This window comes from Arachis duranensis, chromosome 9 (assembly GCF_000817695.3).
Source record: "Arachis duranensis cultivar V14167 chromosome 9, aradu.V14167.gnm2.J7QH, whole genome shotgun sequence".
Taxonomy (NCBI): Eukaryota; Viridiplantae; Streptophyta; class Magnoliopsida; order Fabales; family Fabaceae; genus Arachis; species Arachis duranensis.
This window is the reverse complement of record NC_029780.3, coordinates 17,810,842-17,818,254: the sequence shown is the minus strand read 5'-3', so window position 1 is coordinate 17,818,254 and position 7,413 is coordinate 17,810,842. Positions and strand designations below refer to the sequence as shown.

Genomic DNA, 7,413 nt, shown 5'->3' with positions numbered 1-7,413 from the left:
TTTTTTTAATATTTAATAACAATGCATATATCTAATATTTATTTATTTATTATTCTAACAGTTATTTGTTTATTTATTTATTTACAGATTATATATATTTATTTTACTATATTATTTTAATATTTTATGGTAGAAAAAATATATTTTATTATAGAATTTTTATTATTATATCATATAATATACATTTTATTCTAGTATATTTTTATAACATAACACTAATCTAAAATTAACAGAAAAATAAAATATAATTCTAAAATAATATGTTAAATAACAAAAAAACAGAAATTTAACACATAATAAAATTATAAATTACCAACTTACATAAACTGGATGATCCAAATAATTTATAATATGTTCTTCCGGAGCACCATAATTACGAACCATTTCTTCAAATAAAACCAAACTATTTTTTTTCTTATTTTCCAACCTTTCTTTTTTTTTTCTACAGCAACCTTCTTCCCCTCTATGTTAAACCCAAAATCACCCTAAGAAACACTCTTCTTTCTTCTACTCTCCCTAACACCCGCTGAAATTTATCTATCACTACACACTTCTACTACTTCTACTGCTTGTATATATAAGCAGGGGAAGGTTGTGAGGCCAGCTTGCTTGCTGTTTCCTGGGGAGGAAGACTGTTCCCTGCATGGACAGCAGTCAGCACGCCCTCCCCCCCCGTGGTGCTCGGCCTCCTGCATGCTTGCCACGTCACCACGCCCCCTGCGTGGTGCTTGGCGTCTGACACGCGACTAATGAGCGAGCGCAGCACGCCCCCTGCGTGGTGGATGCTCCCTCCATCCTCCGGTAAATGACCTCATTCCCCCATAACCTGCAAAAACACCAACACCTTTTCCATAACAAAAATAATTTCTGACAATTAGAACTATCAACTGATTTTTAATTTTTGTTCAATGACAATGATTAGTATATTGGTCTTATCAATAACAATATCTTACGAAGACAAAAGTGCATGTTTGTGTGTCATTTTTGGTTATGATGACAGTGAGATTTGAGAAAGGAATGCTAAACATTAGTAGAAGCCAAATGTTAATTTCTATCCGATTATATCCAGATTTTTAAAGTTTGATTTGAAGTGTGTTTGATTATAACATGAGTTTGAATTTTGATTTACATTTCTCAAGTTTGATTATTACTTTCGATATGTTTGATTATTATAATCTACACTACGAGAAAAATACTGAGTTACGTTGAATTTATCGTCGGATTTTGTGTCGCAAAATGGTGTCGGAGTTACCGGTAGTAACGGCATCGAATTCATAAGGTTAAGTAATTATTAAAGGATTTCGGGTTCCGGCGGTAAGTCCACAAGTAATATTTAGAGAGAAAAAATAAATTAGCACGTCCTTTACTGTCGAAAAATCCGACAGTAAACGTAATTAGTGAAATGCTGCGTTTTGGTGACATTCAATGGTTTACTCTTAGAAAAATCCGACGGTAAATCTAACAGTAACCGGGCGTAAATTCAAATTGTGAACCCTCTTCCTCCTCATTTAGGATCCACTCTCTCTCGCACTCAACCACCGTTTCTTCTCCTCTCCCCAATACCACCATCTTCTGCCGTAGACACCACCATCATCACAGCCCCCTCTCTGTTGCCGTCAGCCCACCCATCGCCAACTAACACCCCTCCCTTTTCCCTTCTTGGAACTGAAGCACCGCACCATAGACCCACCGCTGCTGCCCAGCTTTGCCTCTCTCCCTCCTCACATCTCTTCTCGACTTTGCTTCTTGCTTGCGTGTCGCGCCTCCCTCCGCCTTTGCTCCATCTCTGTGGGTAGCTGTCGCTGCTCGTCCGTGCCTCCGTGGTTGTGCTGTCTGCGCACTGTTGTGCGTCGTCCATCTTCTGGAGTCGATTTTGCCTCTGCAACAACAGGTAAGCATTTAATTTTTTTTAGTTATTCTAATATTTTATATGGTATATTAATTTTAAGTATTTGATTCATTGATGTTATTACTGTTAATTTTACTGTTGATTGATTTATGATGCTGATTAGAATATGACCGTGGTTGAAATATTGAATTGTTTTATGAATTTGTTTATGAATATGAATATGCAGTGGTTTTGCTGATTATCAATATGCTAAGGTTTTATTGATTATTGAATGGGTTTTATATAAATTCATAATGTAAAAAAAATTGGCATTATTCTAATTATTCAATGAAAATTTTCTTATTTTAAAAATGTGACATTTTAGTAAGGAATATTATTTTGAGTATATGTGTTATGTACGTTATTGAGCTTATTGTTGATTGTTTTCTTACTGTTAACTCAAATATTTTGAAACCATCTAGTGCTATTGAACTGAATTGCTGAATATTATTGCTGGAGTTGTTTGAAATTGTCTGAATTATGATGATTCACTGTGTTACGGCTGATTTTGCTCTTTGCAAACATGACGATGGGTAGAGGTATTGCGGATCAGGCTGCTGATCGTGCTCATAGTCATGGTCGTGGTAGAGGGACTCCGGTATCCCCGGGAATTCTGGATCCTCTCCTTCTACTCTGAATACCCCAATGACGTCACATGTTGCGAGTTTAGCGGACCAGTCGTTCATCATAGTCCTTAACCCCAACTACGTCCCTCCGTCTATGGCGATGCCGCCGCTTCCAACCACTCAGCATCCCGTTGCCACGGTGACGCTGCCTCCAATGACAAAAGACGTGAACCTGGAGTCCTCTCACGGAAGTGAGGTAGCTGATGCCCCTCCACCACCTCCCATCGTACAGTTAACGATTTGGCTTGATGGCGACACGAGGCAAGTATCACTTTAAGTCATCTATATTTTCTGATTATTGAATTGCTAAAAAGTGTTTGATTATTGATTCTAGTTTAATGGATTTAAGGCTGTAAGTTTGAATGGCTGAAAATATTTCATGTTTCCTGATTATTGAATTGATGAAAGTATCTAATTATTGATTCTAGTTTAGTGGATTTATGGTTGTAAGTTTAAATGGATAAAAGTGTTTCATGTTTCCTAATTATTGAATTACTGGCTGGTGCCGTTCTTCACCAGCAACCTCTGTACCTTCACGTTAAATCCATCGTTCACCTCTACTACCAGTCGAGCTATTAATCCTGAGAAAGGCGTGGATTTGAGGCTGCAAGTGCAGGAGCTCACCTGTAGCCTTCCCCAGCAAGTTCAAAAACTGAACGATTATAGCAAGAGGTATCAAGGGATCCTCACATGCGTGACGGACACGAATAACCTTAGGCTGAAATGGAGGGAGTACCTGGAGCAACTTCAGCAGATGGAGGCTCAGATGGAGGTGTACCAAGTTCAGATGTGCGCCGCTGGCATCATCCATGCTGGTAGCAGCAGTCCTACTTGTGGTACACAGACATCACCGCCTTCTGTGCCGCCTCATCAGGGCTACGGGAAGGAGGACGATGACAAGGACTACCTGGATCTTTAGTTATTAGTTTTTCGTTTTCCTATTTCATTATATTTATTTGATGTACTTAATTTTTAATTTATTTGAATATTTTATTATTTATTTTAAATAATAAATTTCTATTATTTATAAATTGACTATTAATTATGTGAAAAATAATTTAAATAAAAAAATTAAAATTGACAATTTATTTAACAATTTTTTTAAGAAAAATTGGCATTATCATTGAATTCACCAAGGGAATAATTCGACGATAATAGTGCAGCAAGCAAAATATTGTGGAGCCAATATTACCGTTGAAAAAATCCGCCAGTAACCAAATGATTTTTCGAACAGGTAATTAGCAGAAATCAAAGGTAATTACTGTCGGACAAAATAATTCCGATAGTAAACATTTACTGGCAAGGTTTATACCGTCTGATTCCTTCCAACGGTAAATCTAACGGTACTCAATATTCTTATAGTGCTAATTATAACATGAGGTTAAAATTTGATTTGCATTTTCGATTTTGATTATTACTTTGGACATGTTTGATTATAACCAGATTTCGTAAAATGATTTGGAGCTAGTTTGATTATCTGATTATAGCATCAAACTAAAAAAATTATATATTTAAAATTTTAAAAATTAGATATCTAAAATTTGGTATTTGTTCACTCACAAAAATTCCTTCAAACAAACTTAGGTATATGGCAAATTAAAAATAACAGTAACAATTTAAAAATACATATATCGTCACAAAGCACACAATAAACTTAAAAATTCACTAATAATACTCCCTTATTACCCCATAGGGGCAGAATTCATTTTTAACCTTATGCCTCCATATATTCATGTATCTATGAAGAATGAACAATCTAACAACTCCACATATACATAACAAATTATAAACTTGTTAGAAGATGATGCATCTTAGATGCCACTTGCAAATTCTTATACCTTTTGTTTTATACCAGAACAAATTGTTATTTAAATTGCAGTGGTGCAAAATTAGTAGACTTTATAGTTAACAAGTTAAAAGGTGTTTGATTACTAACAATAGTGAATAACTCGGACAGAACAAATATTAAAACAACAAATCATGAATAATAAGTTTATGAAGAGAGGCTAAAATCAAATCAGAATCATAAATTAACAATATAAGAACTAAGTAAAATGCAAATATCATCATTAAAAATTATAGATTCTATTGAATTTTGAATTTGAATTTTGGATTTTACTTCAATAAGTAATAACTTTCCTAATCTGACTAATAAAATAGAATCAAAACCCTAACGTTGAGTGAGAGGAGAGTAAAGCGCTACACGAAAAAGGAAGAAATTGAGGAGTGAGGAGCAATAGCTCCAACACGTTGAGAAGAGTAAATGGCGATGAGGAGAATGAAGAGACTCAACAGCGCTGAAAAGAAGAGAGCAAAGCTGTCACGGTCCAAAATGAACCATAATTGGCGCTCAGGAAAATAATCCCCAAGCAAGCCTAACCGACTCAAATGTAAGTTGAATAAGAAAATTACAAACATTTTAAATAAATTTATAATGTCTAAAATGAATAATTACATATTTTTAACAAACAAAAATAAAATAAATATGGGTGGATCCTGCCTGTGACATATGGAGCAGATGACGCCTAAGAACTCAACAACGAATAGATACCCATTGCAGATCATTACTCTTGAATAGAAAGGCTCACCTAATCAAATATTTATTCCTGAAAAAATATTTTTATAAAAACAGAGTGAGTTTTGCAACCTAGTGACTAGACAGCACATCTATAATTCACACGAGACCATATAAACATAATTTTAGTTAGAAGATAATAATTTATATAAATAAGTGAATCAATAAGGGAGTCCTCATACAGAAAGCAAATCAAAAGCCCACACATGGGCGGCTCCACCTCTATGGGTAGCCCTTTCCTCTAGTGTGTCCGTACGGAATAACAGATCCAACGTGTGGCCTACACGTTAGGCTAGCAACGCCCCTGCTAGCTGAGGTCTGAGCCAAATGCATCTAGGTTAACTTCATAACCGCCGTTAATTACGGTTTTCTAATACGAGCCTCCCAAACCAATTCAAAACATATAGTTTCAAATACAATAAATCTCTAATCTTTCAAATATATAAAGTATCGAATCAAATCAAATCAAATCAGATAATATTTTCAATCATACCTTTTCAATCATAAGAAATTTCAAACATGATTCACAATCCTTAAAGTAAATGAATACCAATAAACATTTCAATGCTTCAAAAACATATATTCAAGTAAAATCAAACATTTTAGAATAATGCAAAACTTCATAAAAAATATATATGATCTCATGTATAGTTCCGAAGGTATAAACTTCATAAAAACGAATTATTAAATTCTAATAAATCCATTATTCTAATCAATTTAAAATCCTTCAAGGCAAATATCGTGAGTATATTCAAAGATCATAATAGATATATGTTAAAATAATTATAGATGTCCAATCAAACAATTATAAATGTAAAGCCTACTCACAAATTAGTCCCAAGGAACCGAAGAAACCAAACCAGAGTGCCACAATAAAAGGTGAGGAAGGTTGAAGTAGAATGGAATGAAAGAGCACGAAATTTGGACCAAGGTAGTAGCAACAACTTCGATTTCTCACTGCAGCAACCTCAACAACAGCCCTAGTATCAATAACATAGAACAACCACAGTAACAATGGCAGCGAATCTAATAGCCTACGGTGGTTTAAAACTAAGCAAAGACAAAAAGGGACAGCAAACATGATAGGACAGAGTCAATAATAGAGCTTTATGGCAAGACAAGGCAGAACAAGTTTAGTCTTACCAAAGGAAAGAAGAGGATGGAGCATCAGCAGCTCCGGTGACCCCCCACCGGCAAGGACAGAACAGGTAGAAGCAAAGCCGAGCTAGGGCAAACTTGCAGAGTCTCCAACAGCAGCTTCCGGTGACGTCAACGCGATTCCCAGTGACCAGAGGCGTGGTGGCGCAGCTTGCGACAACGGTGGAGGCGTACCAGCTCCCCCTCCTTGCGAGACTCTCCTCTTCCTAGCCATTGTGTTTCTCTCTCCTCTGCAAGCTCCTCTCTCTCTTCGAAGCCCCATAACTGCAGCCGCAACGGTAACAACGAAGCTCCCCTTCCAGCGGCAGGGACGGTCTCCAGGGGCGATGGCGAGGACGGCGGGACAGCACCTCCTCTCTCGCGCCTCTTCCTTTAATCTTTTCTCCTTCCCCCATTCATTGTTTCGATCTCCTGCTCCCTCTCCCTACCTGATCCGCGGCAATGACGGCGACATCCAGCCTTACCGGTGTCACCTCCTTCTCCCCTTCTTCTTCCTTTCTTCTCCCTCTCTATTTTCCCTCGCTATTTTTCTTTCTTTCATTCTCAGCAGAGTGTGTGTATGTGTGTTAGGAGAAGGTTAGGGTTTAGAAAAAGGGTAAAGGGGTAGTTTAGGCATTTTGATGAAATTAGAGGGTATATGTGAAATGTTTCAAAAAAACTTGAGATGTTACAAAAGCGCTGCGTATAGAAGAGAAAAAATTGAGGAGTGAGGAGCAGTGGCTCCAGTGCGAACGGTAATGAGGAGAATGAAGAGACTCAATAGCACTAAAAAGAGGAGAGTGAAGCACTGCGCAGAGAAGATAAGAAATTAAGGAGTGAAGAGTAGTAGCGCGCGATCGAAGAACTGAGTTCGGTGGGTTATGGTTCTCTGGTTTGGCTATCATGTAATTAGATAGACAATGACTTTTGTGAACAATATTAACGGTGAACTCTAAAATTGGCCCAACAAAGTAAAAGAATACTCCACTCTTAAATTATTCTCAAAATCCTAACATTATGATAACCATCCGCACACCTAATGAATTGAACATCCACCCATCATTAACTGTGGATGAATAAACCGAATCAAAAGGAATAACCATCCAATTAAAAATAATGAACATAATTAATCATATACATACTTATTAAATTAAATACCCGACATAACTATTGTTCACATTATTTAG

General features: G+C 36.5%; 1 long non-coding RNA gene across 1 annotated transcript; it reads right to left on the bottom strand.

Moving 5' to 3' along the window:
* Nucleotides 1-4,903: 4,903 nt before the first annotated feature.
* On the bottom strand, nt 4,904-6,366 carry LOC127741417 (uncharacterized). The gene is made up of 3 exons (XR_008002436.1): nt 6,233-6,366; nt 5,918-6,069; nt 4,904-5,120 (listed from the first exon to the last, which is right to left on the bottom strand). It is a non-coding gene; the product is annotated as an uncharacterized LOC127741417 (long non-coding RNA).
* Nucleotides 6,367-7,413: the final 1,047 nt, after the last annotated feature.